This window comes from Scyliorhinus torazame, unplaced genomic scaffold (assembly GCF_047496885.1).
Source record: "Scyliorhinus torazame isolate Kashiwa2021f unplaced genomic scaffold, sScyTor2.1 scaffold_246, whole genome shotgun sequence".
NCBI classification, from domain to species: Eukaryota; Metazoa; Chordata; class Chondrichthyes; order Carcharhiniformes; family Scyliorhinidae; genus Scyliorhinus; species Scyliorhinus torazame.
In genome coordinates, this window is record NW_027307973.1 from 115308 (window position 1) to 125000 (window position 9693).

The 9693-nt window shown below is 57.2% G+C and overlaps 12 non-coding genes across 12 annotated transcripts; all 12 read right to left on the bottom strand.

Moving 5' to 3' along the window:
* Positions 1 to 551: 551 nt before the first annotated feature.
* LOC140405818 (5S ribosomal RNA) lies at positions 552 to 670 on the bottom strand. The gene has a single exon (XR_011938780.1). It is a non-coding gene; the product is annotated as a 5S ribosomal RNA (ribosomal RNA).
* A 694-nt stretch (positions 671 to 1364) lies between these two features.
* LOC140406058 (5S ribosomal RNA) lies at positions 1365 to 1483 on the bottom strand. The gene has a single exon (XR_011939010.1). It is a non-coding gene; the product is annotated as a 5S ribosomal RNA (ribosomal RNA).
* Positions 1484 to 2173: 690 nt separating this feature from the next.
* LOC140405902 (5S ribosomal RNA) lies at positions 2174 to 2292 on the bottom strand. Its single transcript, XR_011938861.1, has one exon. It is a non-coding gene; the product is annotated as a 5S ribosomal RNA (ribosomal RNA).
* A 694-nt stretch (positions 2293 to 2986) lies between these two features.
* On the bottom strand, positions 2987 to 3105 carry LOC140406026 (5S ribosomal RNA). Its single transcript, XR_011938980.1, has one exon. It is a non-coding gene; the product is annotated as a 5S ribosomal RNA (ribosomal RNA).
* A 694-nt stretch (positions 3106 to 3799) lies between these two features.
* On the bottom strand, positions 3800 to 3918 carry LOC140405819 (5S ribosomal RNA). The gene has a single exon (XR_011938781.1). It is a non-coding gene; the product is annotated as a 5S ribosomal RNA (ribosomal RNA).
* A 694-nt stretch (positions 3919 to 4612) lies between these two features.
* LOC140405821 (5S ribosomal RNA) lies at positions 4613 to 4731 on the bottom strand. Its single transcript, XR_011938783.1, has one exon. It is a non-coding gene; the product is annotated as a 5S ribosomal RNA (ribosomal RNA).
* A 439-nt stretch (positions 4732 to 5170) lies between these two features.
* LOC140405963 (5S ribosomal RNA) lies at positions 5171 to 5289 on the bottom strand. The gene has a single exon (XR_011938920.1). It is a non-coding gene; the product is annotated as a 5S ribosomal RNA (ribosomal RNA).
* A 694-nt stretch (positions 5290 to 5983) lies between these two features.
* LOC140405822 (5S ribosomal RNA) lies at positions 5984 to 6102 on the bottom strand. Its single transcript, XR_011938784.1, has one exon. It is a non-coding gene; the product is annotated as a 5S ribosomal RNA (ribosomal RNA).
* Positions 6103 to 6796: 694 nt separating this feature from the next.
* On the bottom strand, positions 6797 to 6915 carry LOC140405968 (5S ribosomal RNA). The gene has a single exon (XR_011938925.1). It is a non-coding gene; the product is annotated as a 5S ribosomal RNA (ribosomal RNA).
* Positions 6916 to 7605: 690 nt separating this feature from the next.
* On the bottom strand, positions 7606 to 7724 carry LOC140405823 (5S ribosomal RNA). The gene has a single exon (XR_011938785.1). It is a non-coding gene; the product is annotated as a 5S ribosomal RNA (ribosomal RNA).
* A 694-nt stretch (positions 7725 to 8418) lies between these two features.
* LOC140406028 (5S ribosomal RNA) lies at positions 8419 to 8537 on the bottom strand. The gene has a single exon (XR_011938982.1). It is a non-coding gene; the product is annotated as a 5S ribosomal RNA (ribosomal RNA).
* Positions 8538 to 9231: 694 nt separating this feature from the next.
* On the bottom strand, positions 9232 to 9350 carry LOC140405824 (5S ribosomal RNA). The gene has a single exon (XR_011938786.1). It is a non-coding gene; the product is annotated as a 5S ribosomal RNA (ribosomal RNA).
* Positions 9351 to 9693: the final 343 nt, after the last annotated feature.

Sequence of the window (9693 nt, forward strand, 5' to 3'; positions counted from 1 at the left end):
TGCTAATTCTAGCCTATATGCCTGATACTCGCTCCCCTTCATGCCGTCCCCACCTAGCTCTCTTTTTTCTTCTCCACCTCCCCAAGGAAAACTGCAAGCCCCGCCCACCTCACACCAGCCTGCCGCCTGCACGCTGCTGCCTTTCCACATTGCAACGCTGCGCACTTCTCTCAGCACAGCCAGCACAAGGGTCAGGCAGGCAATGCAAGCCAGCTCTCTCTTCCTTCGCTTTCCACACCAGCCCCAATGCCACAACTTGCATTCATGCGGCGCCTTCAGGCTAGGAGAACGTCCTGCCGACACACTGGCTTGCGGCCACACGGGCCAGCTGGCGGGCCCATCAAAGTGCAGCACGCCAAGGCACCCAACCGTGCTGCGTTGCAAAGGCCCGGCAAAGCTGCAGCAGCTGAATGGCCCGACCAAGCCGCCTGCCTGAGTTGAGCCCGCAGGCAAGTGTTGGGAGGAATGGCGAGGACGCAGAGAGCAGCAAAAGGATGGCCTGCCTCTGGTGTGGAGAGTGCTTGGCGTGAGCAGTCACTGCTGGCCGCAAAAGCCTACTGCACCTGGTATTCCCAGGCGGTCTCCCATCCAAGTACTAACCAGGCCTGAGTCTGCTTAGCTTCCGAGATCAGACGAGATCGGGCGTTTTCAGACTAGTATGGCCGTAGGCATCTGCAGCACCGTCTTCTCGCCTATTCAAGCTGGCCACCCTAGCACCCTCGCCACTTCTTCTTTCCGGTTGTTTTCAATTTTTTCTCTCTCTTTTTCTACTTCTACTTCTACTTCTCCTCCTCTTTCTCTCCTTCTCCTGCTAATTCTAGCCTATATGCCTGATACTCGCTCCCCTTCATGCCATCCCCACCGAGCTCTCTTTTTTCTTCTCCACCTCCTCAAGGAAAACTGCAAGCCCCGCCTACCTCACACCAGCCTGCCGCCTGCACGCTGCTGCCTTTCCACATTGCAACGCTGCGCACTTCTCTCAGCACAGCCAGCACAAGGGTCAGGCAGGCAATGCAAGCCAGCTCTCTCTTCCTTCGCTTTCCACACCAGCCCCAATGCCACAACTTGCATTCATGCGGCGCCTTCAGGCTAGGAGAGAGAACGTCCTGCCGACACACTGGCTTGCGGCCACACGGGCCAGCTGGCGTGCCCATCAAAGTGCAGCACGCCAAGGCACACAACCGTGCTGCGTTGCAAAGGCCCGGCAAAGCTGCAGCAGCTGAATGGCCCGACCAAGCCGCCTGCCTGAGTTGAGCCCGCAGGCAAGTGTTGGGAGGAATGGCGAGGACGCAGAGAGCAGCAAAAGGTTGGCCTGCCTCTGGTGTGGAGAGTGCTTGGCGTGAGCAGTCACTGCTGGCCGCAAAAGCCTACTTCACCTGGTATTCCCAGGCGGTCTCCCATCCAAGTACTAACCAGGCCTGAGTCTGCTTAGCTTGCGAGATCAAACGAGATCAGGCGTTTTCAGACTAGTATGGCCGTAGGCATCTGCAGCACCGTCTTCTCGCCTATTCAAGCTGGCCACCCTAGCACCCTCGCCACTTCTTCTTTCCGGTTGTTTTCAATTTTTTCTCTCTCTTTTTCTACTTCTACTTCTACTTCTCCTCCTCTTTCTCTCCTTCTCCTGCTAATTCTAGCCTATATGCCTGATACTCGCTCCCCTTCATGCCGTCCCCACCTAGCTCTCTTTTTTCTTCTCCACCTCCCCAAGGAAAACTGCAAGCCCCGCCCACCTCACACCAGCCTGCCGCCTGCACGCTGCTGCCTTTCCACATTGCAACGCTGCGCACTTCTCTCAGCACAGCCAGCACAAGGGTCAGGCAGGCAATGCAAGCCAGCTCTCTCTTCCTTCGCTTTCCACACCAGCCCCAATGCCACAACTTGCATTCATGCGGCGCCTTCAGGCTAGGAGAACGTCCTGCCGACACACTGGCTTGCGGCCACACGGGCCAGCTGGCGGGCCCATCAAAGTGCAGCACGCCAAGGCACCCAACCGTGCTGCGTTGCAAAGGCCCGGCAAAGCTGCAGCAGCTGAATGGCCCGACCAAGCCGCCTGCCTGAGTTGAGCCCGCAGGCAAGTGTTGGGAGGAATGGCGAGGACGCAGAGAGCAGCAAAAGGTTGGCCTGCCTCTGGTGTGGAGAGTGCTTGGCGTGAGCAGTCTCTGCTGGCCGCAAAAGCCTACTGCACCTGGTATTCCCAGGCGGTCTCCCATCCAAGTACTAACCAGGCCTGAGTCTGCTTAGCTTCCGAGATCAGATGAGATCGGGCGTTTTCAGACTAGTATGGCCGTAGACATCTGCAGCACCGTCTTCTCGCCTATTCAAGTTGGCCACCCTAGCACCCTCGCCACTTCTTCTTTCCGGTTGTTTTCAATTTTTTCTCTCTCTTTTTCTACTTCTACTTCTACTTCTCCTCCTCTTTCTCTCCTTCTCCTGCTAATTCTAGCCTATATGCCTGATACTCGCTCCCCTTCATGCCGTCCCCACCTAGCTCTCTTTTTTCTTCTCCACCTCCCCAAGGAAAACTGCAAGCCCCGCCCACCTCACACCAGCCTGCCGCCTGCACGCTGCTGCCTTTCCACATTGCAACGCTGCGCACTTCTCTCAGCACAGCCAGCACAAGGGTCAGGCAGGCAATGCAAGCCAGCTCTCTCTTCCTTCGCTTTCCACACCTGCCCCAATGCCACAACTTGCATTCATGCGGCGCCTTCAGGCTAGGAGAGAGAACGTCCTGCCGACACACTGGCTTGCGGCCACACGGGCCAGCTGGCGTGCCCATCAAAGTGCAGCACGCCAAGGCACACAACCGTGCTGCGTTGCAAAGGCCCGGCAAAGCTGCAGCAGCTGAATGGCCCGACCAAGCCGCCTGCCTGAGTTGAGCCCGCAGGCAAGTGTTGGGAGGAATGGCGAGGACGCAGAGAGCAGCAAAAGGTTGGCCTGCCTCTGGTGTGGAGAGTGCTTGGCGTGAGCAGTCTCTGCTGGCCGCAAAAGCCTACTGCACCTGGTATTCCCAGGCGGTCTCCCATCCAAGTACTAACCAGGCCTGAGTCTGCTTAGTTTCCGAGATCAGACGAGATCGGGCGTTTTCACACTAGTATGGCCGTAGGCATCTGCAGCACCGTCTTCTCGCCTATTCAAGCTGGCCACCCTAGCACCCTCGCCACTTCTTCTTTCCGGTTGTTTTCAATTTTTTCTCTCTCTTTTTCTACTTCTACTTCTACTTCTCCTCCTCTTTCTCTCCTTCTCCTGCTAATTCTAGCCTATATGCCTGATACTCGCTCCCCTTCATGCCATCCCCACCGAGCTCTCTTTTTTCTTCTCCACCTCCTCAAGGAAAACTGCAAGCCCCGCCTACCTCACACCAGCCTGCCGCCTGCACGCTGCTGCCTTTCCACATTGCAACGCTGCGCACTTCTCTCAGCACAGCCAGCACAAGGGTCAGGCAGGCAATGCAAGCCAGCTCTCTCTTCCTTTGCTTTCCACACCAGCCCCAATGCCACAACTTGCATTCATGCGGCGCCTTCAGGCTAGGAGAGAGAACGTCCTGCCGACACACTGGCTTGCGGCCACACGGGCCAGCTGGCGTGCCCATCAAAGTGCAGCACGCCAAGGCACACAACCGTGCTGCGTTGCAAAGGCCCGGCAAAGCTGCAGCAGCTGAATGGCCCGACCAAGCCGCCTGCCTGAGTTGAGCCCGCAGGCAAGTGTTGGGAGGAATGGCGAGGACGCAGAGAGCAGCAAAAGGTTGGCCTGCCTCTGGTGTGGAGAGTGCTTGGCGTGAGCAGTCACTGCTGGCCGCAAAAGCCTACTGCACCTGGTATTCCCAGGCGGTCTCCCATCCAAGTACTAACCAGGCCTGAGTCTGCTTAGCTTCCGAGATCAGACGAGATCGGGCGTTTTCAGACTAGTATGGCCGTAGGCATCTGCAGCACCGTCTTCTCGCCTATTCAAGCTGGCCACCCTAGCACCCTCGCCACTTCTTCTTTCCGGTTGTTTTCAGTTTTTTCTCTCTCTTTTTCTACTTCTACTTCTACTTCTCCTCCTCTTTCTCTCCTTCTCCTGCTAATTCTAGCCTATATGCCTGATACTCGCTCCCCTTCATGCCATCCCCACCGAGCTCTCTTTTTTCTTCTCCACCTCCTCAAGGAAAACTGCAAGCCCCGCCTACCTCACACCAGCCTGCCGCCTGCACGCTGCTGCCTTTCCACATTGCAACGCTGCGCACTTCTCTCAGCACAGCCAGCACAAGGGTCAGGCAGGCAATGCAAGCCAGCTCTCTCTTCCTTCGCTTTCCACACCAGCCCCAATGCCACAACTTGCATTCATGCGGCGCCTTCAGGCTAGGAGAGAGAACGTCCTGCCGACACACTGGCTTGCGGCCACACGGGCCAGCTGGCGTGCCCATCAAAGTGCAGCACGCCAAGGCACACAACCGTGCTGCGTTGCAAAGGCCCGGCAAAGCTGCAGCAGCTGAATGGCCCGACCAAGCCGCCTGCCTGAGTTGAGCCCGCAGGCAAGTGTTGGGAGGAATGGCGAGGACGCAGAGAGCAGCAAAAGGTTGGCCTGCCTCTGGTGTGGAGAGTGCTTGGCGTGAGCAGTCACTGCTGGCCGCAAAAGCCTACTGCACCTGGTATTCCCAGGCGGTCTCCCATCCAAGTACTAACCAGGCCTGAGTCTGCTTAGCTTCCGAGATCAGACGAGATCGGGCGTTTTCAGACTAGTATGGCCGTAGGCATCCTGCCGCCTGCACGCTGCTGCCTTTCCACATTGCAACGCTGCGCACTTCTCTCAGCACAGCCAGCACAAGGGTCAGGCAGGCAATGCAAGCCAGCTCTCTCTTCCTTCGCTTTCCACACCAGCCCCAATGCCACAACTTGCATTCATGCGGCGCCTTCAGGCTAGGAGAGAGAACGTCCTGCCGACACACTGGCTTGCGGCCACACGGGCCAGCTGGCGTGCCCATCAAAGTGCAGCACGCCAAGGCACACAACCGTGCTGCGTTGCAAAGGCCCGGCAAAGCTGCAGCAGCTGAATGGCCCGACCAAGCCGCCTGCCTGAGTTGAGCCCGCAGGCAAGTGTTGGGAGGAATGGCGAGGACGCAGAGAGCAGCAAAAGGTTGGCCTGCCTCTGGTGTGGAGAGTGCTTGGCGTGAGCAGTCACTGCTGGCCGCAAAAGCCTACTGCACCTGGTATTCCCAGGCGGTCTCCCATCCAAGTACTAACCAGGCCTGAATCTGCTTAGCTTCCGAGATCAGACGAGATCGGGCGTTTTCAGACTAGTATGGCCATAGGCATCTGCAGCACCGTCTTCTCGCCTATTCAAGCTGGCCACCCTAGCACCCTCGCCACTTCTTCTTTCCGGTTGTTTTCAATTTTTTCTCTCTCTTTTTCTACTTCTACTTCTACTTCTCCTCCTCTTTCTCTCCTTCTCCTGCTAATTCTAGCCTATATGCCTGATACTCGCTCCCCTTCATGCCGTCCCCACCTAGCTCTCTTTTTTCTTCTCCACCTCCCCAAGGAAAACTGCAAGCCCCGCCCACCTCACACCAGCCTGCCGCCTGCACGCTGCTGCCTTTCCACATTGCAACGCTGCGCACTTCTCTCAGCACAGCCAGCACAAGGGTCAGGCAGGCAATGCAAGCCAGCTCTCTCTTCCTTCGCTTTCCACACCAGCCCCAATGCCACAACTTGCATTCATGCGGCGCCTTCAGGCTAGGAGAGAGAACGTCCTGCCGACACACTGGCTTGCGGCCACACGGGCCAGCTGGCGTGCCCATCAAAGTGCAGCACGCCAAGGCACACAACCGTGCTGCGTTGCAAAGGCCCGGCAAAGCTGCAGCAGCTGAATGGCCCGACCAAGCCGCCTGCCTGAGTTGAGCCCGCAGGCAAGTGTTGGGAGGAATGGCGAGGACGCAGAGAGCAGCAAAAGGTTGGCCTGCCTCTGGTGTGGAGAGTGCTTGGCGTGAGCAGTCACTGCTGGCCGCAAAAGCCTACTGCACCTGGTATTCCCAGGCGGTCTCCCATCCAAGTACTAACCAGGCCTGAGTCTGCTTAGCTTCCGAGATCAGACGAGATCGGGCGTTTTCAGACTAGTATGGCCGTAGGCATCTGCAGCACCGTCTTCTCGCCTATTCAAGCTGGCCACCCTAGCACCCTCGCCACTTCTTCTTTCCGGTTGTTTTCAATTTTTTCTCTCTCTTTTTCTACTTCTACTTCTACTTCTCCTCCTCTTTCTCTCCTTCTCCTGCTAATTCTAGCCTATATGCCTGATACTCGCTCCCCTTCATGCCATCCCCACCGAGCTCTCTTTTTTCTTCTCCACCTCCTCAAGGAAAACTGCAAGCCCCGCCTACCTCACACCAGCCTGCCGCCTGCACGCTGCTGCCTTTCCACATTGCAACGCTGCGCACTTCTCTCAGCACAGCCAGCACAAGGGTCAGGCAGGCAATGCAAGCCAGCTCTCTCTTCCTTCGCTTTCCACACCAGCCCCAATGCCACAACTTGCATTCATGCGGCGCCTTCAGGCTAGGAGAGAGAACGTCCTGCCGACACACTGGCTTGCGGCCACACGGGCCAGCTGGCGTGCCCATCAAAGTGCAGCACGCCAAGGCACACAACCGTGCTGCGTTGCAAAGGCCCGGCAAAGCTGCAGCAGCTGAATGGCCCGACCAAGCCGCCTGCCTGAGTTGAGCCCGCAGGCAAGTGTTGGGAGGAATGGCGAGGACGCAGAGAGCAGCAAAAGGTTGGCCTGCCTCTGGTGTGGAGAGTGCTTGGCGTGAGCAGTCACTGCTGGCCGCAAAAGCCTACTGCACCTGGTATTCCCAGGCGGTCTCCCATCCAAGTACTAACCAGGCCTGAGTCTGCTTAGTTTCCGAGATCAGACGAGATCGGGCGTTTTCAGACTAGTATGGCCGTAGGCATCTGCAGCACCGTCTTCTCGCCTATTCAAGCTGGCCACCCTAGCACCCTCGCCACTTCTTCTTTCCGGTTGTTTTCAATTTTTTCTCTCTCTTTTTCTACTTCTACTTCTACTTCTCCTCCTCTTTCTCTCCTTCTCCTGCTAATTCTAGCCTATATGCCTGATACTCGCTCCCCTTCATGCCGTCCCCACCTAGCTCTCTTTTTTCTTCTCCACCTCCCCAAGGAAAACTGCAAGCCCCGCCCACCTCACACCAGCCTGCCGCCTGCACGCTGCTGCCTTTCCACATTGCAACGCTGCGCACTTCTCTCAGCACAGCCAGCACAAGGGTCAGGCAGGCAATGCAAGCCAGCTCTCTCTTCCTTCGCTTTCCACACCAGCCCCAATGCCACAACTTGCATTCATGCGGCGCCTTCAGGCTAGGAGAACGTCCTGCCGACACACTGGCTTGCGGCCACACGGGCCAGCTGGCGGGCCCATCAAAGTGCAGCACGCCAAGGCACCCAACCGTGCTGCGTTGCAAAGGCCCGGCAAAGCTGCAGCAGCTGAATGGCCCGACCAAGCCGCCTGCCTGAGTTGAGCCCGCAGGCAAGTGTTGGGAGGAATGGCGAGGACGCAGAGAGCAGCAAAAGGTTGGCCTGCCTCTGGTGTGGAGAGTGCTTGGCGTGAGCAGTCTCTGCTGGCCGCAAAAGCCTACTGCACCTGGTATTCCCAGGCGGTCTCCCATCCAAGTACTAACCAGGCCTGAGTCTGCTTAGCTTCCGAGATCAGACGAGATCGGGCGTTTTCAGACTAGTATGGCCGTAGGCATCTGCAGCACCGTCTTCTCGCCTATTCAAGTTGGCCACCCTAGCACCCTCGCCACTTCTTCTTTCCGGTTGTTTTCAATTTTTTCTCTCTCTTTTTCTACTTCTACTTCTACTTCTCCTCCTCTTTCTCTCCTTCTCCTGCTAATTCTAGCCTATATGCCTGATACTCGCTCCCCTTCATGCCGTCCCCACCTAGCTCTCTTTTTTCTTCTCCACCTCCCCAAGGAAAACTGCAAGCCCCGCCCACCTCACACCAGCCTGCCGCCTGCACGCTGCTGCCTTTCCACATTGCAACGCTGCGCACTTCTCTCAGCACAGCCAGCACAAGGGTCAGGCAGGCAATGCAAGCCAGCTCTCTCTTCCTTCGCTTTCCACACCTGCCCCAATGCCACAACTTGCATTCATGCGGCGCCTTCAGGCTAGGAGAGAGAACGTCCTGCCGACACACTGGCTTGCGGCCACACGGGCCAGCTGGCGTGCCCATCAAAGTGCAGCACGCCAAGGCACACAACCGTGCTGCGTTGCAAAGGCCCGGCAAAGCTGCAGCAGCTGAATGGCCCGACCAAGCCGCCTGCCTGAGTTGAGCCCGCAGGCAAGTGTTGGGAGGAATGGCGAGGACGCAGAGAGCAGCAAAAGGTTGGCCTGCCTCTGGTGTGGAGAGTGCTTGGCGTGAGCAGTCTCTGCTGGCCGCAAAAGCCTACTGCACCTGGTATTCCCAGGCGGTCTCCCATCCAAGTACTAACCAGGCCTGAGTCTGCTTAGTTTCCGAGATCAGACGAGATCGGGCGTTTTCACACTAGTATGGCCGTAGGCATCTGCAGCACCGTCTTCTCGCCTATTCAAGCTGGCCACCCTAGCACCCTCGCCACTTCTTCTTTCCGGTTGTTTTCAATTTTTTCTCTCTCTTTTTCTACTTCTACTTCTACTTCTCCTCCTCTTTCTCTCCTTCTCCTGCTAATTCTAGCCTATATGCCTGATACTCGCTCCCCTTCATGCCATCCCCACCGAGCTCTCTTTTTTCTTCTCCACCTCCTCAAGGAAAACTGCAAGCCCCGCCTACCTCACACCAGCCTGCCGCCTGCACGCTGCTGCCTTTCCACATTGCAACGCTGCGCACTTCTCTCAGCACAGCCAGCACAAGGGTCAGGCAGGCAATGCAAGCCAGCTCTCTCTTCCTTTGCTTTCCACACCAGCCCCAATGCCACAACTTGCATTCATGCGGCGCCTTCAGGCTAGGAGAGAGAACGTCCTGCCGACACACTGGCTTGCGGCCACACGGGCCAGCTGGCGTGCCCATCAAAGTGCAGCACGCCAAGGCACACAACCGTGCTGCGTTGCAAAGGCCCGGCAAAGCTGCAGCAGCTGAATGGCCCGACCAAGCCGCCTGCCTGAGTTGAGCCCGCAGGCAAGTGTTGGGAGGAATGGCGAGGACGCAGAGAGCAGCAAAAGGTTGGCCTGCCTCTGGTGTGGAGAGTGCTTGGCGTGAGCAGTCACTGCTGGCCGCAAAAGCCTACTGCACCTGGTATTCCCAGGCGGTCTCCCATCCAAGTACTAACCAGGCCTGAGTCTGCTTAGCTTCCGAGATCAGACGAGATCGGGCGTTTTCAGACTAGTATGGCCGTAGGCATCTGCAGCACCGTCTTCTCGCCTATTCAAGCTGGCCACCCTAGCACCCTCGCCACTTCTTCTTTCCGGTTGTTTTCAGTTTTTTCTCTCTCTTTTTCTACTTCTACTTCTACTTCTCCTCCTCTTTCTCTCCTTCTCCTGCTAATTCTAGCCTATATGCCTGATACTCGCTCCCCTTCATGCCATCCCCACCGAGCTCTCTTTTTTCTTCTCCACCTCCTCAAGGAAAACTGCAAGCCCCGCCTACCTCACACCAGCCTGCCGCCTGCACGCTGCTGCCTTTCCACATTGCAACGCTGCGCACTTCTCTCAGCACAGCCAGCACAAGGGTCAGGCAGGCAAT